The following is a 23,486-nucleotide window of genomic DNA, read 5'->3' on the forward strand; positions in this document are numbered from 1 at the left end:
AGGGGCCATTCATTATTCTCTTTACCACACCTATTTTAGCAGTGATGATAATTGGGATTAAGAAAACATTTAAAAAGTCCTACCTTGCCTTTACCTCTTTGATCAGTGAGTACTCCCCGAAGCACAATCCTTTCTCGTTGGAAATGAAATTAATTACTTTTTGTTTAATCAAATTTGCCATAATTTGTAGAACTATTGGCATCATAACACCTTTAAGATATATTTTAGTAATAAGACATTTGTATATTTGTACGAGTCTGGCTAAATGTTTCCATTCATCAGAAGTTCTGGAAAATCTGCTTTTCACTGTTAGTGATATCTGAATTTAGATTCAGGTCCTTCACATTTGAAGTACTCTGAAAAGGGTAATTTGGCTGTGCTACTTTAATCAAATGGGCAAAGGATACAGAAGAGATTGGCGGTGTGTTTATTAAATTCCCAAAACCAGTATACTGGGTTATAGTCCAGTAAGTAGGTGCCAGATCTCGCCAGGTGTCTAAAGCCCAGATAGGAGTGATTCTGAGCAAAAGACTTGACTCTGAACTCTTAGAGTTGCAGGTGCACACACAGGGAGTGAGGGAGTGGCCTGGTGGTCTTACATGATGATCTAAAGAATAGGGAGTTTGAAGAATAGACTTTGGTCAGAAAAACAGGAAGTCAGTCTAGAGTTGCTCTGGAATACCAGAGGAGAAGGTACTCCTATCTACTGAGAGTTGTCACGATTCCCCAGACCTCATCTTACCTGTCCCTGGCAGGGAACCCTCCAAAGAAACTTGCCAAGGTTAAGCATTTACAGGTTTTGCTGGCCTCGAGTCTGGAGGTACTAAAGTTTTGGTTATTATTCTAGAGCAGGGGCCATGGCTGTTGGGGCTGCAAGGCCTTGATGGTAGTAGAGTTACATCAACTCCTTTTGGCATTTCGAAGTGAGAATAGGCATCTGCTTAGGGTTTTGCTGACAGCTTAGACAGATTTTATATTTCACCTTTACACTAATGGCCACATTACATATTACACACTGTGACCATTACACAAGTAAACTGGTAATCAGGAGAGCTGAGGATTGTCACTGTTGAACACTTGTGATCAATTTCTCCATTCCCTCATGTTTGGAATGGCAATAAAGAGCCCTGCCCAGTTTATCTCAAGAATTATTATAAAGACCACATATGATGTGAATGTACTTTGAAAGTGTCAAGTATTGAATTTCCAACACTTCAAAGGAGAGGGGAACAGAAAGGGAAGGGTAGAGGTGAGACAGTCCAGTTCGATTCTCTGATCCTGTGTTGGGTTTTGTTGTTATTGTTTTTAACCACATCTCCCATGGACAATGGAAAAAGGTAGGTTGTCTTCTGTTTTGAGTCACGAACCCTGTACTTTAATTGATTTTCCATCAATTGGTGGAACATCATTCATGGGATGGGGGTCGTGGAGTGTTAAATGGAAGGCATACATACAAACATGTTTGTGAGCAAGTAAGCATAAGCTGTGGGATCTGTTATCTGTTTATTTCTGTTTTAATTGTTTTTATTTTGTATTTTATCTCAAATGATGCTCTGCATTCACAAAACATTATTGGATGGCTCTATAGGAAAAAGAAGCCTGTACTTGGATAACTAACCTTACATCTTGATTTCTCTATATTCTTGTGAATGTGGACTGGAGGCCAGTAGATTCTAGGAGCATAAAATGTTAGAAATGGAAGTAGCTTCAAAATGGTCTGGCCCAGAGGGGTTTTAAAAAAGAAAAAAAAAACGTTATGGCAAAAGTTGGGCATTCTTTCACTATAATATAATATTTTCATTCAATCAATGAATGTTTTTGAGTACTTGTTCTGTGCCAGGCCTTGAGCTAAGTGCTAAACACACCAAGATGACAGACTCCATGCCTGCCTGTAAGAAGTCCTTGGTCCAGAGAGGAGATGAGCATTAAACAATTAGTGTTCAGTGCTCGCTCGTGCTGGGTCTGGCTCTTAGGAGGCTCTGCAGGATAAACCAACAACAAATAGGAACTGTCTCTAAGGTTGCCTGGGGGTGGGGGTGGGGCAGTAAGGAAAGGCTAAGTATTTCCTATCTCTCTCTCTAGATAAATAAGATGGGTCCTTAAGGGACTAGCTTTCACTGCCTGCCCCATCAGGACCTCTTTTCCTTCTCAGTTCTTTGCCAACCTATGACCCTGGAAACCTAAGATCTATTTTGTACCATCATCCTTCTTATTGTTATTATTTATGACGGTCATTGTTTTAACTGCTCCAAGGAGATAATTGCCTTAGTTGCTAAGGCAACCCAACATATTGGGTATAAGAGCAGCCAGCAGAAAGGGTTTGCCAAATTGCAGGGCTGGGTGGGAGGTGTGGGGTGGGAGAGCAAGGGAGCTCAGCTGTGGAGCTTGAAAATAGCCATGTTCAAATTATCTCTGCATTTCTTCCACTGAGGAGCGTGAAGCCACTTGGAATCCGGTGCCTGCCAACTCCTCACCCACCCCTGACGCTTCCTATTTTCAACCCAGCTAGTGCACACTTTCACTAACCCTCAGTGCACAGCCAAGAGCTTCCTGGGGTTCCAGTTCCCAGACTTGCAACTCCTGTCTGCTGCTATTCAGTCCTGGAAATGTTCTTGCCCTTGATTTCTGGGGCCCGCAGGGGTGGGGTTGAAGGGGGTTGCAGCACACAGCAGTGTGCCCGTGGGCCCTGCCCCCTCTCTGTGCAGTCCTCGTTGCCCATGGCAAACAGGTCATAGCTTCTGGGGGTCTTGCTCAAAGCTTGTAGTCTCCTCCCTAACTTGGGGAAGGAAATGCGGATCTATGACAATGACCTTTTTTCCATTTTAATTTTTGAAGACTGAAACATCTTAAGAGGTCGGCTTTGCTGCCCCCAGGAAGTATAGATAAATTGAAGCCCAGGGAGAAGAAGTAATCAGATCCATGTATCCAGCAACAGTGGCTGTTCTAGGTCTTGAACCTCAGGCTTCTTTCACCCTATGCCTCTGGCTTTTGTCCTTGGCTACTGACCATCTTAGTCGGAGGCTGAGGTGATTATGCTCCAGCCTCTGTGTCCTCTAGTTAGCTTTTTGTCTCCTGGCCCCGGGTCCTTATGCCAAGATGTGGAGTGGTCCAGAGGGAACAGGGGGGCAGGGAGATGCAGGAAACAAGTGTATCCTGGCTAGCTTTTGCTTGGCAAAATTTGGCCATCCAGAAGCAGCCACTATGATCACATAGGCTAATGGGCAGAGGTAAAGGCAAGATGACAAAAGGATTTCTTACCAGAAGATTTGAGTGGGTGGGTTTGAGTGATTCTTTTGGCAGCCCCTATCTCCTCTTCCTCCCTGCTCTTCGAGCTCATGCTCGGCCTGGGATGTCTGTGGGGAGGGCTGGGCTGCCTCTGTGTCCTTAGTAGCCTCCAGGCTGGCTCCCTAAGTGTGTCCCAGGGCCCTTTGCTAGAGCGCCGCCTCGGAGTTGATCTATCTGAGCAGGTTAAATAAACAGGTCTGTGTTTGGGTTAATTATCACTGGTTCTGTTGCTCTCCATTACTGCTCCATCCGGGACTCTGGCCAAGGAGCAGATGGGAGAGGCTGCATCCTCACCCCTGCCTCCTCATTGTGTCTGGCTCTCCCTCCTTCTCTCTCTCTGTCTCCCTCCCTCCCTGATTCTCCTCCCTCCCTCCCCCATTCCCTGCCTTCCCTTCCTTCCCCTCTTCCCCTCCTCCTCCCTCTCTGCTCTCTCTTGCTCTCTCTTGTTCCCTCTCTCTCTCTCCCCCTCTCTCTCTGTCTCTCTCTCTCTCTTTCTCTTTTTGGCTGAGCAAATAGGCCAGATGGCAGTGAGGGGAACAGACAACAAGTGAGGCATGGCATATGGGGAGCTTGTTTAATTTCGGCTCCTGTAGGGAAGTAGATTGGAGGAGGTGAGCTAAAAAGCAGAAAATGGAAAGAAGGGTAAAAACACACACACACACACACACACACACACACAACGAAAAACAAAAAACCACCACCACAACAACTGACCCTTCCAAGGGGGAAATTGGATTCAATTTACTATTGTTGGCTGGTGAAGGCAGTTGAGAATGAAGTGAATCTAAAGCAGAAAATACCCTTTGTGCCTCTCCCAGGTCTGGCCGGCTCCTCCACTCAACCCCCCACCCCTGCACCTCTCCGGTCCCCCTCCCCCAGGGCCCTGACCCTGGGGGCTGCTCTGAGGGGGGCCGCAGCGGGATGGCTTAGATAATGTACAGGTTGGCCCTTTGGATGTCAGCTCCAGGCATAAGTGTGGCCAGCAGTTTAGAGAGAGAGCAAAAATTAGAGGTGTCTGCGCCCACAGAGGAGGGGTCAAGGGGAGACTGGCCCCTTAGCACCCTGGTTTTTTCTCCTGCTCTGAGCCACCTGCGCCTTCTCAGTTTGGTTCAGCTCTTCATGGGCAGCTGCCCGCACAACCGCACCTCACCCTGCCGACCTTGCGCACTCCCTGCACCTGCGTGGGAAAGTCGAGGCAGGCTCTCAGAGAACAGGGTACAGGTGCCACAACAAATGGCCCTTCAGCAGAAGCCCCTCGTTTCTCATCACAACTTATTTGACCTTCGTGGTGACCGCCTAGAATGTCGCAGACACTTCTGTGCCTGGAGTGGGTGCCCAGATCGGGTCCCAGGCCTTGGTCACTGCAGCGCACACGCTCCCACACACCGGGCCACATTCCTCTGTGACTCCCAGCATACTGCCACTCTGCCATTGCCAGGAGCAGATCAAGTCCTACCCTCCAGGGAGGTGAGGGCTCCTGGGGACTGCCAGAGACTGAGGCGTCTTAACAATGACCCTAGGAAGGAAGGGGGAGTCCAACCCAAGCTCCTTGGCCTGCCCCCCTTCCCGGCAGGAGGCTCCCCAGCTCCACCAGGCAGCCCAGTTGCTCGGCAGCTGATAACAGGATTAGGCAGCCGAATGGGGCAGATGAGTACCCCGAGGGGCCCTGCCTGGGAACAGGGGCTCCCCGGCCTGGGCCTGGTGTGGGGCTGCCACTGTCAACACCCTAAGCTGCCGCCTCCGGCGGGGCATTTGCATGTGTGTGCCCTACTGTAGGCCGCGGCCAGTGGGAAACGCCTGCGGTGGAGGTTCACACGGGCCACTGCTGCACAAAGCCCGAGGCCAGGCAGCAGTGCGGTGGCCCTCGCTGGCGAGTGTCGCACACCCGGACCCCCGCAGCAGCACGGGGGCTGCGGCTGCCCGAGATGGAGCCAGACACAGCCTTCACCCGGCCGTGCCCGACTGCGTGAGCCAGAGCGCCAGCAAGCACCCTCCTGCCTCACCCAGGCCTCCTCTTTAAAAGGTCTCCGGCGTGCCTGCTTTCCGTGGCAGGCCGGTGGTTTGATCTCCCCTGAATGCTGTCCCCTCGTTTGAGCCTTCGATTCTGAGAAGATTCGGGGCATTGTCCAGGGTGGCGGGATGTCGGATTGATTTCGGGGCCTTTGTGTGGACGTGGGGCTCCTGAATGAAGCTGTTATATGCGTCTGGGGCTGGCGGGCAGGCTGTCCGGCTGCAAGCTGGGCCTCCCTTTGTTGTGGGGGCCTCATTGAGTCCACGGAAGAGGCTCATTTCAGGGTGATTTACTACCACCCAAACACCAGCTGTCTGTTGTGCTGCTGCCTCTGCCGCCCCGCCCTGCTGGCCCCCTCCTGGGGGACCTCAGCTTCTTCTGAAGCTCTCGGAGCCCCCACCCCTTTCTTTAAACACTCAGCTGTATTCACATTCATATATGTGTGTATCTGTTCGTGTTACAGATTTGTGTATGTGTATAAATACATATGCGTATGCAGCTAGATGTGTAACATTCTCTCCTGGGTTTGTTTTTTAATAGGGGGCTGGGGGACCGAGGCCCTGAGAAAGCTGCCGGACTGTGAGCTCTGTCCCTCATTATCTGTGTGACCTTGGGCAAGTCACTGGATGTGTCAGAGCCTCAGTTTATTCATCAGAAAAAAGTAAGAGCATTCTTTTTGATAGGAAGAGAGTATGGGTATATTTCTTGAAATATTAACATAGCTGAAAGCCCTGAGGAAAAAGAAAGAAGGGTGTCCTATTACTCTGACATTTTTGTAAAGCATTATTCGTCAAAAAATACAGCCACCAGGCAGCAGGAGCAGGGAGTTGTGCTAAACAACCAAGGTCTCTTGACCCTGCCAGGTGATATGCTGAGGAAGCAGCATCTGGATCAGCTGCCCTGAGATCTGAGAGTCCAGGGTCAGTAAGCAGACTGGGCCAGGCTCTGTTAGAAGTGCTAAGTGAACATCGTAGAGGGCCACAGGAGGATGCCTTGGTGGCTGGGGAAGGGGGGTGGGGTAGTGCTCAGGGAAGGCTCCCGGAGGAGGTGGTGCAGAATTATTTTTGAAGTTCAAGGCAGTCTGTCTGAGAAGGGGCTAAGAAAGTTCTTCCATGAAGCCTCAGTGGCCACCCCTCTCTGAGCAGCCTTCCCTGATCTCAGAGGCTCCTGCACACCGAGGAGCCTGAAGAGGGTTTGAATGGGGTGGAGGCGGAGGCATGATCAGCTGCTCTGCCATTTCTGTTTTGGGTGATTTGAGGGTGGATAGGTTGTCCATCAGCCAGATGTCATTTAAAAGGGGACTCTAATGGTTCAGGCAAGAGCAGCAATTAAGGCTTGGCACAACATGGAAGTGGTGACTAAGACAGGAGAGGAGATAGTTATGGTGTGCAACTGACCTCAAGACTGGTTAGATGTACAGGGCTGGAGAGAAAAGCATGGTTCTGCGATAGTACCCACATCTCTGTAAAAGAGGGCAAATAATAGTATAAAATTCACAGCAATTGCCAGCCTGGCACATAATAAACACTCAATAAATGTCATCTCTAATGATGATAATTATTATTGCCTTTTTAGGTGACTGAGTGAGTGGTTGCTTCCAGTCCATGTCTCCAAATAGGGAACATGGGAAAAGAAACAGATCTGGGGAGGGGGCGGTGGGAATGGTAGGATGACTGAGATGGTAAGTCTGTGGCATAGTTAAGCCTTCACAGGTGTTATCTAGTGGAATTTCTTGGGGAGCAGAGTCTGGGTTGAAATCACCTCTTGGTTCTCTCATAATGTGTAGCTTACTGTTCACGATATGCAAGGCACATTGAGGATGTTTGATGAATTTATAGATTAATGTATATTCTGAGTCTTAACAATCAGGAACTACCATTTATTCTGTAGATATGAAAGAGTAGCAGTCAGTACCAGGCACTGGGGACAGAGTGAGGCATAAGCAGGTGGGTATGTGCCAACACAGAGATTGTCATCTGATATGGATGTAAGGATGACAGAGATGCCACATGCTTATGTGACTGAAGAGGACTATAAATGTTGTTCTTGGCTGTCTATGCATTATCTTGGGGTAGGGATGAGAGACAGGTACAGCATGCCACGGATGCAGCAGGCATCCTGTTGTGCTGAAATATCCTCATGCTTTTGTCTATTGCTTAGTGGCCGGCACTGGATCTTGGCACAATGGCTAGTCACAAGCCAGCCCCAGCCTTGGCTGCTGTCTAAAGCTGGGCTCCTAGTGCTTAGGGAAGCTGCAGGTGGGTGGGGCTTCCCGGTTCCTGATGACTCCTGCATGGACCATATCATCTCTGACTGCTTCCAGGTACAGGTGGTGACCTGTGCGGGAGGGACCTATATCTCCCTCATGCTTACTCTTAGAGGTATCTTCATGACCCATAGGGGAGTTTGCTGTTTTCTCTTGCATGTGGCTTGACATCCTCATGAGCTTTTTAAAGCTTAAATTTAGAACAACTATAGGCTCACACTTCTGGGACCTGCTCCAGAAGGTGTTACAGCAAGTACTAGAGTCTCGGTATCCCAGAAAAGGGAACCAAAAAGAGCCTTAGAAATCCTTGGAAGAAAAAAGTCCTCCTTTTACTGAGAATGAAAATAATTCTAGAAAAGAGAGGTGCGGGTCCAAGCCACACAGCTAAGGGATGGCAGGCAAGCAGGGAGAGGATTTTACCCAGACATCCTGACCTCCCAGTCCTGGGCTTGCTCTACTTCTTATGTGCTGCTTCATATTGCTATTCATGTATGAGATTAAGTGAGTTAAGGCCCCTCTCTGTTTCTTCCTTTTCCCAGGAGAAAAATGAACTATTGGACTAGGTCCGAGTTGTACAATATGTAGCCTGTGGCACGCACCGACTCAGAACATTAAGAGGTGTTAGAGGCCAACAAAGATTCCGTTAGCAAAAAAGATTGGGAAACACCTGGCCGAACAGAGCTAAACAGATGTCTTTGCAGTAGGATGTCTCAAAGCCTTTAATATGTTAATGAGCATCACGGATCTCCAAGTGTGGTCGAGTTTATGGTGTTTCACAAACTCATTAGATCACAAACTGATGCCTACTAGACCAGCTATCCCTGGACCACTCCCAACTCTGATTCTTGTGTAGAGACAGCCTCCTTGGCAGGAAGGCAGAAATGTCTGGGTCAGTGGGTCTTTGTAAAGATGGGTTACACTTTTTTCTGCCTCAGGAGGCTGGATGGGTTTGGGAGACCCAAGGCAAAGACTCTGGAGAAGGAAGCTTCATGGAACACTAGTTCCATTAATTGTCACTATCAGCCCCCCACCCCCATCACCAAAAGAGAGAGGAAGGAAACAAGGAAGGGAGTGCCAGACCACTGACATGAAGAAGAGGGGCATGTGTATCTCTCTTTGAGTTAGGACAAAAGATGATCTCTTGGTCTCCTCATCATTCAGTGAGAACATAATTTAGTAATGGAGGGAAAAGGAAAGAGGGAACAAACCAGAACATTGATTTATGTTTCCAGAGGAGGAAAAACCGGGGGGTATCTGAGCATGCTAGTTTTAGTGACTCTGGCCTCGTTGCTTTTATTAAGAAAACATCAGGGTCTTTTATTAAGAAACCTCAAGTAGCTGAAGAGTCCATGGCTTTGTAAAAAGTCATCTGGTAGCATGAGCTCAATCTAAGACTCTTTAAGATGCCTCTCAGAAGGAAGACTGTCTGTGTGCTGGCATGGTATGCATGTCCATGCGTGCACCTCGATGGAGCAGCGTGGGTAAAGGGAATTGTGTATAGAGCTCATTTAGCTTCCACCTAATTGGGCTGGTATTCCAGGACCTCGGATCCAGACATAAAGATCAGCCTCCGATAAGCTGCTCTTGGCAACTTAGATTGTGTCTGTTATTTATTGGGCAACACAGGATGGATCATGTAACAAGACATATTTGCACTTGCTGCCTGGGCATGTGGGAGGACACACAAGTAGACACAGACTGTTGAAAGAAGGTGGTGAGCAAGTGTCTCCCAAGGGCTGGTATGGAACCCCCTGCTGGCTCTTCTCACCATCCATTTCTCCTCATTCTCTTTGTCACTACCAAGTCTTCTGTGTTCATCAGCAGTGTTTGCTGGGGTGGGCAGTATGGAGAGAAAGTGGGTGAGCTCAGAGGGAGTTCTCACAGTAGTGCACTGTGGATATACAGAACAGCCACCTTGGGACCTTCCGGTGTCCTTTCTTTCCCCTTTCCATGCTTGGAAGCAACAGGTCCTCAGGGCAGGCACTTAATAATACTCATCTGCAGCATTTATAAGATCTGGTCATTTGGTTCTGTTCCAATCATTATCCCTTTCTGAGGAGGTAAGTGTAATGGGACCCATTTTACAAAAGAGAAGAACGAGACACAAAGAAACAAGTGTGACCCTGGGATTCAGAGAGAGAAGCCACAGTGGAGTCAGTGTGTGTTTCCACTTCCCAAATTCTGTGATGTGGGAAATCGATGATCAAGAATTAAGCCCCCTCACCATCCAATGTGCCCATATCTCTGGCTGCTCTCCTCCTTTTTTCAGGAGGGAAGGGACAATTGGAGATCCCAGACTCCAGGAGGCTGAGCTTCTTACTGGATTTCAGGGAGGTAGTTTCCTCCTTTAGCAAGAAAGTATGGAGCTCTATGCTGTCCACAGGGTCTTTGCTGGGCAAGTGAAGGAAAACTGATACATAATGTGTGAGTCTTTTCCTAAAAGAGATTGCAGTCTGTGGAGGAGTTAAGGACATACTGTGAAAACTGAAATGCCATATATCATCAAATGTAAGATGCCACAGACTGTCAGACAATTTCAGAGATGTTAGAAAGAAAAAATTGTGCATCCTACAATCAATGGAATATGGTAGCGATACAAAAGATAAATAGAAATAAACGTTGATTATCCAGAGTTCTCCGATGCTGTCTGTGCTCATTCACCAGTTGTTTCTTGATGCTATGCCAATGCACGATGAAGTAGCTGAGGGATGGTGCAGATAGTCCTTGCTGTGAGTTCACAGTGAGGAAGGCTCCCTGGGGTGGGAGTGGGACCCCGTACTAAAGGAAGGATTCGTGGATGATGTGACACTGGATGAGGCTTTGAAGAACAGGAAAGATGTCAAATGAGTAGAGAGGAAGAAGGTGTGGTGGGGGATGTTCTGGGGGTAACAGATTCTGGGGATACGTTGCCAAAGTAGGTCATGGAGACACTGATTTATTCATAAGTGAATTAAAGTTATTAGCTCAGGCTGCTGTAGCAAAATGGCACATACTGGCTGGCTTCAGCAATAGACGTTTATCTCCCACAGTTTTGGAGGCTGGGAAGTCCAAGATCAAGGTGTTGGCTGATTTGGCTCCTGGTAACAGACCTCTTCATGGCTTGTAGATGGTTCCCTTCTCACTGTGTCCTCATGTGAGGACAGAGAGAGCAGCTCTGGTGTCTCTTGCTCTTATAAGGGCACTAATCCCATCATGGGTACTCCATGATCTCAGCTAAACCTCATTACTTCCCGAAGTCCCCATCTCCAAATGCCATCATGTGGGGAGTTAGGGCTTTAACATGAATTTTGAGAGTCTAAGTAAGGTAGCATTATCAGGTAGATGTGAGGAGCTATGGACATCTGCTTTAATCAAACCAAATGCCACTGGGATTCTTCTGGGTTTCATATCTTCGTTCTGTACAGCTGTCACAGAGTTCTGCTCTACAGAGGATGTGAGGCAAGGGAACACATGGCCTTGGCTCTCAGGAGGTTTAGCTACAAAGTTTAGGATGTACAAAATTTAAAGTTATGAAAGATTTTCAGAATAAGGCCAGGTAAGATGGAAGATGTGTGGAATACTGACAATCTGCTATAAATTGTGAACACATAGGAAATCATCGTGGGCTAGTTCAGTAGGACAGGGTTTCCTGGGGCAGATGGGATTTGTGTGGAACCTTGCAGGTGGTGGGGGTTATTGAATAGAGCTGGTGGAGTACAGAAAGGAATAGGGGCATATACACGAACGTGGAGGAACCATGTATTTGGGGTCATTAAGAGGGTGTAGCCAGATGAGCATCATCCAGCATTTACTTGGGTTAGTGCTCATCCTTGCTTTCTGTGCCACTTCTTGTCCTCTACCATTGTTTGACAATTCATCTCATAGGGCTGTGGTCTCTATTTTATTGCCATTTATAGTTATTTGCAGGGGATATTGTTATTTGACTTATCTCTTACTTGCTTTTTAAAAATTTATTGTTATGTTTTTCATTTCTTTCTCTCCAATTACAATACCAGGTCCTTGAAAGCTGGAACCGTCTTTCTGTATTTCTCAAAGTATTGGGTTATGTTTTCTTAGTAAATACTCAATAATATTGACTTTGATACTTTAGGCAAATAGATAGGATACAATTTTTAAGTAAAAGAGAGAAGAAAAAATATATAGAATTCACATCTCTTTATGTGATTTGGGTTTATTTGACGAGTAACCTTCCCAATGCAGCTGATTTACCAGTCACAGTATGAAACCCTTCAGGACCCCAGTGGCACTTGAATGCCTGGATCATTGGAACATAGACTGGTGGTCAATGCTTGAGTGGGCCCACCATCTTTTTCATGGATAGAGAGCGGGACAGCTGTCTCTGGAATCATAAGATGCAAAGTGGATGTCATGATGAGAGACATAGGCAAACAATAGACATACTTCTGAAGAATGTGGCTGTTCTTGGGGAATGATCTAAGTGGAGTGCTGGTGGGTATTTAAGTTTTTAGTTGAGTAGAGAGATTGTATTCCAGCAGTGGCAACTGCATACTTTATTTGTGCTGGTTCTATGTTGTCTGTTAAAATGAGTTCATGTGACACATTTTATATATTACTTTAAGGGCCCAAGGTGTGTCAGGAGAACTGTATGCAACTACTGGGAGCTAAAAAGGAGAAAAATACTTAATGAAATTAATATTTACAGAGAAGATGTGATGGAGAGCTAGATAGAGAAACATTAGAGAATATTATAAATGACTGGCCCATGGAGTTTTTACTCTAGGGTCCTGGGTTACTGTGGAATCCTGTAGGTGGTTTGAGGTTTTCTCCTCACTTTCTGGAACTAGATGCAGTTTTGTCTGTATGTGAATTTAAGCATTTTCTGGGAAGGGAATCCACAGCTTTTATCAGATTCTTAAGATCATCTGTGACCCAGAAATGTTAGGAGCTACTGCAAATTCAAACTCTTCAGATCTCCAGATGAGGAAACCAAGTCTTAAGGAGGGTTATTGACTTTCTCAAGGTCCATCAGAGCTGGGACAATCATGCAAGCTTTTGTGTCTGGCAGCACAGTGTTCTCTCCGCTATTCCTCTCTGACAGTTCAAGAAGTCACCTTTGACTGTGGATTATTTCCAAAATCCTACTGAGAAGGATGAGCCACTAAAAAGAGATTAGAGATTGATTTCCTGCCAGGGCCTCTAATCCACCAAGGCTACTCTTGTGTTGGAACCAACATGAGCCTGCCACGAGCTCACCACAGAAGAATAGGATTTTGTGCAATGAATCACAGAACCCTGGAAGGATGATCTGGACAGATCCTAGAAAGCAGGTGTGAAAATATTCTTCCACTCTTGGTGAATATAGTTTTAAGGAACCTTACTCCCAGGGATGGGGACATGAGACTAGGGAATAGAAACCTAGTATGACTTGCCTAATGTCATAGAAATGCCTTTGCCTTGCCTGTGAGAATCTTGTACATTAGAATGAGCACTACCTCAAATATAATAGAATCACACCATTATCGAGCCCTTCCCATCCATTGCTTTAGTTGCCCATAACTAAGGCAATCTCTCCCTCAGGTCCCCGACACATGGACATTGGCTTCCTACCCAGTAACTGGTGTGACCAAGGCACTAATGCTTTAGGTGAGCATGAGCTTTGTGTTGGAGGCAAGACATGTGGTGTTGGCAAAGCACATGCCCTGTGTAGAAGTCAGGGTCAAGCATCTTGGAAAAGAAGAGTGTGACACTGAGGATGGTGTGTGATGGACCAGGGAGGTGAGGGAGGAAGGAAGAGAGCCAAATTGTAGTCATGAATGGGAAAGAAGTCAAGGCTGTGGGGGAGACAGGAGGCAAAGAAACAAGACAGAACCCTGGGAGCACTTTGAGATCATCCCACTTAATTATGGCAAGTGAAGTCTGGTTTGAAAACAAACAGGTGACTGTTTGAAGGATGATAGACATCTGGCTACCCACCACTCATGGATGGCTCAAACTCTTACAGAGTTAGTGCTTATATTACACACTATATTGTCTTCTTGCACTCTTCATAGATGCCTCTGTGCAATTTCTTAAAAATCCTATAAACCAGATCTTTTCTTTCTTCCACAAGAGACCTGTCATGCGGAGCCATAGTCTTTTGGATCGTAAACAACCTTAGTTTCTCTAGTTTCTGCTCACTCTGCAGGTCATTCCTGGTATCACTTCCTCTATGAGGGACACTCCCTCTATGAATGCCTTATTTAAATATAACTCAAGTGTGAGTAAAGTGGAATCCATTCCTCCAGGTGCAGTCTGGTCAGTGCAGAACACAGTGGGATTTGTGAAGGGTACTTTAATAGCCACCTTGACTCCTTATGCTGTGCTTGTTACTTAAACCTAACTAGCTTGATCAATGCTACGTCAAATTTGAATCAACGTCCAAAGCATCTATGAAGATGATTTCAGGTGTGTCCTCTGTCATTCATTACTTTGGTTATTCTTTTGGAATTTATGTCATGAGTGGAGTTGACTTTCAAAAAAAGAGGACAACATTCTATGACTTCATTTAAATGGATAGCGAAATTGAAGAGAGCAGGGTTTAGTTAAGAATGCTGGGCATTCTGATAGAGAAGTCCCTTTATGTCTGTGGTCTTGACCTTTTAAAATGAGCACCATATGCTCAGAGTAATTAGAACATATAAATACCCAGCCCAGCCCAGCGCATAGAACTCCATCTCAAGAATTTATCTAGACCCAGTCACCCACGCCACTGCTAACTTTGTCACTGTGGTTCTCCTTGGTTCTCTCATTTCCTGTTGGACTCTGCATCTCAACTTCACGAAGACATCATTGACCTTAATGACCAATTTTAGACAAGCTCTTCCTGTTCAAACTCAAAATCATCCCTCAGGCATGATTCTGGAATTTACCATGTCCCAAACCTCATCATAAAGAGTCAAGGTCATTCCTTCTTCAGCCCTACTGTTGATTGGAGAATGTGATCAATAGGTTGATATTGATCTGTCGATCAATATTTTATTCTGGCATCTTGGCTGATTTTCTTGAACCTATCCACAGAATGTCACACGCCCTTAGCTTACTGAAAAAGAAGAAGCACTAACTTGTTTGTGACCCTTAGTAGGTCACTAAGACATCAGTGTACCTGTTTGATATTTTGTAAAATGAGGGATCTTGGGCTAGAACAGCTATTCTGAAAATGTTTTCCCAAATGGGATGTAGCTAGGTGTCAGGTTAAAACCAAAACCAAACCAAAACAAAACAACAACAAACCGAGGAGAGGCAGAAACTTCAGTGATTAAATACGTTTTGTAAAAGTTTGATTAAAAAAGAAATGAACAAGTTTCTTTATAAAGCATTTCTCAGAGCCTCTCTCATGTTAATGTGCCTTATGAAGCTCCAAGAGTGATATGTCATATGCAGTTTCCCCCTAAACACCATTTGATTAGGGAACTCTTTCAGTTGAGACAAATATTCTGTGGGCAATCCTTTTGAAAAACAGTGAGCTAGCTGGTTTTGGCAGAATCTTTAGGGATCTCTGTGCTGACAAGTGCATTCTTCACTCAGAGAGCCCAGGGCTGGATGTGAAGGGCAGGTCACTGCCCAGCCATCAGCCAGGCTCCAGTGCCCACCAGGAGAGCTTGTCCTTCTGCTGCAATTATTACCATGAGGAGGGCACCTCCTGACCATGCCTGACATTGAAGAATGGAGCAATTCCCTGCACATGTCTCTCCCACCATCCCCTCTGCTCCTCTGCTGTCCCCTCCCCAGCATTCAGGGCATCTGCCTTTTGAAGCTCATTAACCTCTTTAATGATGCAATATCTTTTTTCCATATAAACCTAGGTCCTGAAAATTTGCCACTCAGAGCTTCTCAGGAGGAGAGCTTTCACTCATGGCTCTTGTATCTCTGGCTTGTGGACATGCTCAGGAGGGTGCCAGGGGGCAGTTTTATGGATTTCTTGAATTACCAGAATGACTTTACTGATGCACCAGTGTGACATTTTGGTGCCCTGCAGATTGATTCGGTGTGAATCCATTTGACAAAAGGCAGATTTCATATTTTTTAAATTCTTTTTTGGGGGGAGTCACACATCTGAGTCCATCCAACATAAGAAATAGTTATTAGGATAAGCCTTTTGACTTGATTCAGAAGAACCGGGTGATATAGGCAGTGGGAGAGAGGATTTGGGCTCATTTTTGAAATCCATGCCCCCCTCTCCCCTCTGCTTTGAGTTTGGGTTTAGGGCTAGACAGGTTGGGTTGACAGATCAGTCCTGCTGCTTGCTAACAAGTTGGGTGATCCTGGACCAGACACTCAGTCTCTGATCATTTCTGTCAATGAGGTATGATCTGGATGAAATACTTTAGTCTCTGTTAGTTGTGTTTCAACCATCTGTAGTCCACAATACACTTATACTCCTGCTAGGACACATGGAGCATGGCCTTATCTGGAGCCTCCTGCCTTGCTGACACCAGTTCTCTAGACACATCTCCACTGCCCACCAGCCATCCGTGGGTACGTGCATGCATATATGCACCCAGGTATGCGTGAGCCTGCATGCTCTTTGTCTCCTGCCGGGCTCCACCAGGGTTGATGGAGTTGTTATTAGTCTGAGATTTAAATAACACACTGCTAATAATAATAGCTAATGTCTAGTCAACATTTACTTTTTGCTCCTTTACTGTAGGCTTCATCTGTACCACCTCATCTAATCTGCCCTCTAGCCCAGAGGGAAATATTGAGCAGATGATGGAACTGAGGTCTGGAGAGGTAAAACAGCTGGGCCGAGGCTGTACCACTGGGATTGATTGATTGATTGATTGATTGATTTTTTACCACTGGGATTTAAACCCTGACTCCAGAGTCCAGCCTCTCTACTCTGTTATAAAGTAAGGGAAGCCATTTATAAATCATAACATGCTCTGCAGATCAGGAACCTATCCTGTGGCTGCTAACCCTCCCACAATTCAAAGTGTGCCAAAGGGCGATGAGGACAATCAAAGTGGCAAGTGCTCCAGCCACATCGCCTATGTCTGCTATTGAAACCTGTTTCTCACCACTCCGTTCCTGGTTGGAGATTGGTCTGCTGCACATGTCTCCGAAGTCCCAAGCTTGCGGAGTAGGGGAACCTTCATGTCACTCTCCACTTTATCAAGAAAGTACTGGGAAGTTCCAGCTCTCGTCCTGTCTCATCTGTTACTCACTTAGAGTCCTGTCTAAATTTGGTCTCTCAGCCAAGGGAGGATAGTCTGGGGACAGACTACTGAGGTAGAAGACGCTGTTAGCATCAGGGACACCACAAAGCACAGGGACTGGACAGGGCATACTCCTGAGCTTCAGCTAGATTAAGGAGATGACCTAATAAATCAGACCTCAGATCATTCCCTTGACTAACCAGCATTTTCCTTAGGTCAAAAAAGCAAGCAGTAGCTGAGGAGAGATCTCAGGACCCAAATCCTGAGACTATAAAAGTCAAAGGGCTAAAATAGATGTTTTTAAAGATCTTGCTGTTTAAAAACTTGCGTCAATGAGCCACTGCATATGACAGCCCAGTCTTTCTGACTGCCTCTGTTCTGTCTGTTCCCCTGATTTGATCATTATCATATCTTTGGGAAACTATGGATCTGGGCTCCCATCCATGTTTTCTATGTGAGAAAATATAGACTTGGGCTAAGGGGCATTTCTTCCGTTGTCTGCTGATGAAAGGCACCTATGGGTCCCTGAGATGCCTGCCAGGGACCATCATAGACGCTGTATTTGTGTGATGTCAGTTCAGGGTCTAAACTCAAACTCTGTAACCAGTTTCTCAAGGTAACAACCACCATCAAAAATCTAAACTAAGGCCTTTCTAAACTGGAGAACATCATCTTTCTTCCATTTCGTTTAGAATTGGTGAATTAGGTCTTTCGGGGCCCTTTTGTGATGTGGAATGGGGTCGATATTTATTTTAACTATCAAATAGGACCCATGTTGGGACTAGGCATAGAGGTAGTGCTGTTCATAGGGCAATAGAAAGGTGGCAGCCCTTCGATCTTATCTGTGGTGGTCCACGAGCAGTGATCACTGCCTTCCACTGTTTTATCTCAGGAGGTGTGTTTTCAATCAGCAGACTGTTTACGGCTCTGCAGCTGCCCCCAAGAAATGCCGGGTCTGCTAAGCTTTACCGCGTGGGGGGAATACTTGCAACATGTAGAACATAATCCCTCACTAAAACCTTAAATTATCCAAACTGAAAGAACTTTCAGGGTTTAACTAGCTTTTCTCAGTGAGGTGGTTTGTTTTCATTTGCTTCATTTCTCCGCTTTTGGCCTTTGAGCTGACTCTTGTCAGTTTCATTCCTATTTAAAGTCAGTTTCACCTTTCAGTTCCCTTCTTCTACCTCAGCCTGGTAGAGTTTCATTTCCCCATACAGGGTGCACCCCAGGGTGGTGGGCTGGGGGTGGGGGTGCTTCATAGTTAAGTCTAAAAATAAGAAGATTTCCCTGAAATTATGTCCAAAATATTGGACAATAAGGGGAAGGCAATTTAAGAACACATCACTCATTCAGTTTCTTCGAACTTCATATTTCTCCTCTCTTACCTAATGGGATTGAAGTAGATCGTAGTTCTCATACTTCTTAACTCTGGCTGCATGTTGGAATCACTGGGAATTTTTATAAAAACAAACAAACAAACAAACAAATGCTGATGTCTCTCCTAGATCCCATACCATATAACTAGAACATCTAGAAATGAGTTCCAGGCAGTAACGTTTCAAGTTCCCCAGGTAGGTGATGTCGATGTGCAGCCAGATTGGGAACCCCAGGCCTGGATGCTTGCTGAGGACCTTGGCACCTTCTTGGCTGAACGCTTGTCAGGATTACTGTGCTGGCGGCAGCTTTGTTATAGCAGCAGCAACAGAACAGGTGTCATGTGTCTCCCGTCAGTCCCCTTCTCCTGGCTTGGTAAATACTGTTTCTGAAATAGTGTTTGTTTTAAAGGTAATCATCCAGAATGTTTCACCTTAAACGTCTTACTACTTCCTTGTTGTGATAGAGGGAGGGGGCCTCTCCCTCCCTCATCGGGTCTCACACAGCTCTCCCAGGATGGGAGGGAAGGAAGCCTGTCTGAGTGGGGGCTCTGCAGAGCGCTGACTCGGTGTCTGTGCTCCAGGCGGCTCGGCCTAGCCTCTAAATGATCACCCAGGGCCTGACCAGAAGCCTGCCTCTCCTTGCTAACCCAAGCTAGCAACACAGTAATGGCCTACAAAGCTAAATTCTAAATCTTAGTCAACTGACCTCATTTCTACCATCGAAGGATGGAGGGAGGCTCTGACTGGCTGAACCCCAGTGGGTTTCATTAACTTTAAATGCCTAAATACTTATTCTGGGCCATTCTGGTTTACATACCTCCTCTTTCCCTCCCCTTCTTCCTCCTCTTCAGCCCCTTGCTAGCCCAAATGTGAGAGAAGTACAAAATCTAATCCAAATTATAAGTGTGGTGTGGAATAACAATATATTTTTTAGGTATCAGTCAGGAAACAGACTTCTTTTGTTCTGTTAGGTTTTCTTTTTCCAAAGATGAGTGAGGAAACAGGGAGAAGCCTTTAGAAGATCTTCTAATACAAAGTGCGTTTAAATGACATCGTAAGCTGATTTCCGTGTTACCATTCTCAGTTCGACAAATAAAGGACAGACAGAAAGAAGCAGAAAGTCTCAAATAAGGCTTAAATTATGTTTATGATATCAGTTTCAATCCTTTGCAAATGGCTGATGAATTTGATATGTTATCTATCATATGTGAGGTCTTTGATGTTGAAGCTAATTATGAAAATGGCCACAACATTTGTGAGTATCTGCAGTGTGCCAGGAACCGATTTAGAAACTTCACACGGAATCATCCCCAATCTTCACCTCCCAGTAGGCAACGTCATTTTAATTCTACCGATAAATAAAACAAAGCAAAAACCAAGGCTTAGCAAGTTTACAAAACTTGCCCCAGGTTGCACAAGCTAGCAAATAAGAGCCAGGAGTCAGTCCAAGTCGGTCATGGTGCTGGTGCTGGTGTTCCTCCGACACCCGCTGATTCAGAAGAACTGACTATGTGGTCCCTCATCAAGAGGATGCACTCTTTGAGTGAGGGCGGCGATGGGGCACAGTGCTCTCATTGGGTCTATGCTAAGCTCTGCTCATGTATTTCTTTCTTTTTTTTTTTTTTGACCATGTATTTCTTAAGACAACCCACCATATTTTGTTAGAGATTCATTTCATATGCATATTGACTTTGAATAGAGCTTTCATGATCATTACTGTATATAAGCTTCATGGCAAAGCTATGAGGTGGGCAGTGCCATTGCTTTACCCTTTTATTCCCTGGAGGAGGAAGACCAAAGCAAGGAGAAGTGCATTGCCTTGTTTATATTTACAAGTTTTTTCAGTGGCAGAGCCGGGGCTGGGACACAGGCCTTCTGACTCCTGGTAGAGTGCTCTTTCCATCACTTGTGACTGATGGAAGGTCTCTGTGCACAGCATGGCCTCATTGTTATGCCCTGCCTGACCCAGGTCAAAGGCACAGAGGCAGCTATATTAGAACCATTAGGTAACAAACTGGACTAGCGAGCCAGACTGGTCTTTCCAGCTTCATCTCTCACCCTAGCCAATTCACAATTCCACTAAGCTTCTGAAAACTTTTTTTTTTGTCTTGTTTTTCCTGCTTCAAGATCTGCTAAGTTCTTTTCTCACTCCCGACATACTCTTTTGTCCTGTCACCCTCGTACAAACCCTTTCAGTTCCAGACCCCCACACCTTGGATCTCTTCCTTAATTACAGCCAGTTCTTGATATCTCAGGTCCTGAGCTCCTAAGATATTATCCAGGCAGTGCAACTCATTTAGCACTGAGAACTCAGAGGTCTGAGTTTCATTCAGATCCTGAAGTGTATGGAAAGCTAGAAATATTTGTCTATTCTTTTCTACGGGCTGAGTATGGAGATAGACATGGGGGTAGGAGTTCCTAGTGTGGTTTTATGTACCCTCTGGGCCCTAAGAGATACAAACCATTTGCTTTTCTCTGGTGAACCATATAGTATTATCTCAATGTCTACCTGGGTATTTTGGGGGGGAGGGGCAGGGTAGGAATGAAGTAATTATTTAAAAAACCTGAATGGGTCAGGCGTTTCACATTGAGTCTGAGAGTATGGGAGTGTGCCCAGAGAAGGAAAGCATATGCAAGCCCATTTCTGAGGTGGCTGAGCCAAGGCCTTCAGAGCATATTAAACAGTTCTGTTACCATCAACAATTGGCATGGGCAGAAGCAGGAACCAGTATGGCTAAAGAGTAGATCCAGGTGTCTGAATTTTAGACAGGTCTTGCATTGAACTCAACTATTGCTTTTAACTCTTAAGCCTCATCATTCCTTGTTAAGAGTAATTCACTCATCCTCTGAATAATTGTTGAGTAATTATTTGGAACAAGGCACAGTGTTAAGTGATAAACAGAAATCAGGAAGATATGGTGCCTGTCACCAAAAATATATCAAGTTAGCCAGGCACAAATGATAACATGTATATTATAAGTGCATATGGGCAAGACAAAGGGAGAAGGGAGAAATTATTCTAGACTCGCAAGAAGCCTCATTTACAGAAATACTCACTGATGAATTTAACTGGGCTGAAAACCTGTCTTAAATAGGCAGAGGTAGGGAGGGAAGCATCCCAGTCCAAAAGTAGGGAAGTGTTCCAGGTGTTGAGGGAACAGTGAGTAACTGCATGTGTTGGAATAAATAGTTGGGATTATGAAACAGTGAGTCGCAGAGGACATCGAATGCCACGTCACCGAAGTCAAACTCTGATGGACAGGAGGGACAATATAACGTGGCATAGCGCCCAAATTGGTATTTCAGTCTCTTCCCATCTAAAATGAGGCCAGGTAAATGGATTGCTCCCTCTACACTCCCTGCTTGTGGTGAGGAACAGGGAAGCAATTAGCATCAAGGCATCTGCATCCCTTAGGTGGAAGCAAACATCACCAGCAAATATAGCGTGGTGCTGGGTTACTTGAGGCTGATAGTTATCATATTGACTCTCTGAACTCTCACTGTGAACAATTTGCAAACCCAAGAGGGATGGTAAGTGACAATGGTCATTTAGAGCTGTGAAATCCTTTCTCTCATTTTCTTCCCATGTATGCTGAAAGCCAGAAATTAAATAATCTTTGGAGAGATGCTCCTAAGCTTCTGATAACATTAATTACTATCTGCCCTCTTAGCCACATTTGTCATGATTGATCCTTTCTTCTGTGAACCTCTTTTCCCTTGGCTTCTGGGGTAGCACTCTATTTTCCTCTGAGTTCTGCTGGCTGCTTTTCTGAATCTCTTGCTGGTCCTCCGCATCTCCCTGGCCTCTAAACATTGGAGTGCCTTGGGACTCAGTACTCCGTTCTAGTCTTCTCTTATAAGCTCATAGGACACCGATTATTATCTATACACATAAAACATTCAAATGTCTCTCTCTAGCCTGGACTTACTAGCGGAATCTCCAAACCCGTATATCCATTCTGTTTTCCACAGTAGGTGTTCCTTTATCCCAAGCCCGCAATGGTTCCCCATTTAATTCTGTGCAGAAATCAACTCTTTGCAATGGCTTCCAGAGTTGTAAGTGAGCTGGCCTCATCTTACCTGCCTGGCCTCATCTTACTGTGCTCTACCTTCCAAAAGACTCTAAGCACCAATCAACTTCAAGTGCTTGGTTTTTGCTATTTCCTCCCCCAGACATCTGCAGTGCTTGCTCTTGACCTCTCTGCTTAAATATCAGTTATCCATGATGCCTTTCTTAACCACTCTATATAAAATAACAGACCCCACCCCTTCTGACCTTCCCTGTTCCTCCTAACCTATATTATTTTTATACCTCACATTTGTCTCTACCCTATGTGCTGTGCATTTTACTAGCTTATTTATTTATTAACTGCCATTCTCTGCCAGAATAAAAAAACTCCTTGAGGGCAGAGACTTTGCTCACTGATGTGTCCTTGGGCCTAGGACAGTATTTGGTACAGAGGTACACGTTTATTCAATAAATATTTGTAAAATGATTCATGAAATTATCTCTTTTAGATATAGAACTAAGAAGAGACAGTCTGGGTTAGGATCTGGCCCAGGATGAACTTGGTCAAAGGTTGCTGCCAAGGATGGTCCTTAAGGTAGAAGTCTTAGGTTGAGACCAGGTTTTGCTGTAAACCATGCTCTGTTTAGGTAATCTGGGAATACATCTACCAAACCACAGTTTCCTCTTATGTTGAATGGGTGCTAATATCTTGCTAACAAGATAAGAGTAAAGATCAATTGAGGGCATGGATGTACTTCTGCCAGTTAGGCGGTTGATCCTTCTCTCGCCCTGAAAAAGGAACCAGACTTGGCTCTCGTTCTTTTCTTGGAGAAGGATATGTGTCCAGTCAATCCTGTTTGTCTTTCTTTGGCACAAGAGAGCAATGTAGGGTTTTTTGTTGTTATTGTTGTTGTTTCTAGCTTTAAGCAGGCATTTTGTGGGTGGATGTGAAGACATTTAGCTTTATTTTGAGGATAGTTTCTTATTTTATCCTCTCTTGTTTATGTAGGGTTTTTTTTGTTTTGTTGTAATGTGATAAATGGCCAGCAACTTCCCTGAACCCTGTGGAAATGGTATCCAGGCTACAGAATAATTATTTAGTGAATGGTGGATACAGTTTATGTTGGCACAGATCAAATTAATCATGATTAGTCATGCCTTCTCTGACAGTAACCTCATCCCCTTGTAGAAAAGCTCCTCTTTATTAAGAAGTAATAGCTGTGAGGGATGTCTAAGCCCCACTCTGGTTACACTATCCTGTGGCTTTCCCCATATCTTGGCAAGAGAGATTAAATCCAGATTTGACTCCATCCAGATTAAAACAAACAAACAAACAAACAAACAAAACCTCCCATGAGGCATCTCTCTCCCTGCTCCTATTGCC

The 23,486-nt window shown here is 45.3% G+C and overlaps 1 protein-coding gene across 6 annotated transcripts in view; it reads left to right on the forward strand.

Annotated features, from left to right (window-relative positions):
- SETBP1 (SET binding protein 1) overlaps positions 1–23,486 on the forward strand; it is a 358,380-nt gene that overhangs the window by 54,156 nt on the left and 280,738 nt on the right. The window lies entirely within an intron of this gene.

This window comes from Canis lupus, chromosome 6, assembly GCF_048164855.1.
Source record: "Canis lupus baileyi chromosome 6, mCanLup2.hap1, whole genome shotgun sequence".
Lineage (NCBI taxonomy): Eukaryota > Metazoa > Chordata > Mammalia > Carnivora > Canidae > Canis > Canis lupus.